This window comes from Dipodomys spectabilis, unplaced genomic scaffold (assembly GCF_019054845.1).
Source record: "Dipodomys spectabilis isolate Male_0828 unplaced genomic scaffold, ASM1905484v1 ptg000053l, whole genome shotgun sequence".
NCBI lineage: Eukaryota > Metazoa > Chordata > Mammalia > Rodentia > Heteromyidae > Dipodomys > Dipodomys spectabilis.
This window is the reverse complement of record NW_024870730.1, coordinates 16229090-16230643: the sequence shown is the minus strand read 5'-3', so window position 1 is coordinate 16230643 and position 1554 is coordinate 16229090. Positions and strand designations below refer to the sequence as shown.

At 37.8% G+C, this 1554-nt stretch overlaps 1 pseudogene; it reads left to right on the top strand.

Annotated features, from left to right (window-relative positions):
- The first annotated feature begins 348 nt into the window (after nt 1–348).
- Nucleotides 349–1330, top strand: LOC122107738 (annotated as a pseudogene).
- The last annotated feature ends 224 nt before the right edge of the window (nt 1331–1554 follow it).

Genomic DNA, 1554 nt, shown 5'->3' with positions numbered 1-1554 from the left:
AAAATGAGGTATGACTGACAAAAGAAATGGTTTTTCTTCCTGGATAACTTACACATGCCAGTTTTTTTGCATACAGTATGACCTATTATGACCCGCAAAGAATAACATTTTTGCCACATTCTTAACTTGCTGTTTTACATATTTTAGGCACTGATGTCTTGGTTTATAATGTGAAGTTAACTTTCTGTAGCTCAGATGATATAGTTTTTAGTGTTTGAGAATAGGATGGAATCTTTCTAAGGGGAAAGCTATGGCATACCTCTCCTCAGAGCAGATTTCAAAGTGGAGTATCAGTAAGTCAGAAATTCTCTGCATATGTGTTGTATATATAGCAGCAACATTTAGAAAATGGGGATTAAAAGTGCAATTTCAATCAGTGTGCTCAGGGCCATCAGTGGAGAATTGGACTTGAACAAAGTCTGGCAAGTGGCCACAGATGTCTTCAATTCCAAAAACCTGGCCATTCAGGCACATAAGACTTTGTGTAGTGAAGTGGTGCTGTGGCTCAAAGTGGTAGAGCACTAGCATTAAGCAGAAAGAGCTTAGGGAAAGCATCCAGACCTTGACCCATGACCGACAAAAAAAAAAAAAAAAGATTTTTGATAAAATAGTGTCCACATTCGTTGCTACCACCTTGATTAATGGCACAAGCACCAAGGTGTTGGATGACTCTATCAAGGGATTAATGAGCATACCCAGAAGAAGAAAGTGGAGAAAGTCAACAAGAACCTCAAACCATCATCAAGCTGGCCATTCTTTATGGAAATAATCAGTTTAAGCAAGACAAGCTGGCACTGATGGAGAAATTTAACCAGTGATACTCACTAGACACTGTTGGAAATGAACTATATACAACTTGGGGGGAGGAGGGTCAAGAGGGAAGAAAATTAGGGCAGGAGTGACATTGTTCCAAAAGAAATGTACTCATTACCTGACTTATATAGCTGTAACCCCAATGTACATCACCTTTACAATAAAAAAAAGTTCATCAGCTTGCCATGACCCTGATCAGTTTCCATCAGGTGGATTACACCTTTGACAGGAATGTGTTAGCCAAGCTGTTGAGTGAATGTCGTGAGCTACTCCAACCAGATCATTCAATGTCAATGTCACCTCACCACCAAGTCACATGGATTAATAATGTCTCCAATCATTTTTTTTACACTGCGAGTTCTTTTTACTGCCTTGTATAACCTCTTTGAAAATTTTAAACTTCACTTAATAAAACTTTATGGTGACATCAACAAAATGTTGAATATATGAGCATGCGAATTAAGACCTGACTATGATTTATTTGAAGACAGAGCACTGCTGGTTCATGAAGGAAAGACTTCAACAAAAATAAACAATAAGATTATACATATTTCAGAAAGATTTGGCCCATTTCAGACAATAATAGTAGTTCTATATTGGCACTTGTTTTATTGGAAGCAGAGTATATTGCCAAAAAATTCTAGTCAGAATTCTCCTCAGAATGGCAGGTCATGGGAAAGATGACTGGTTGATAATGCAAAGGTAGTTGCCAAAGAAATATGAGTATGGCTGCAGACCATA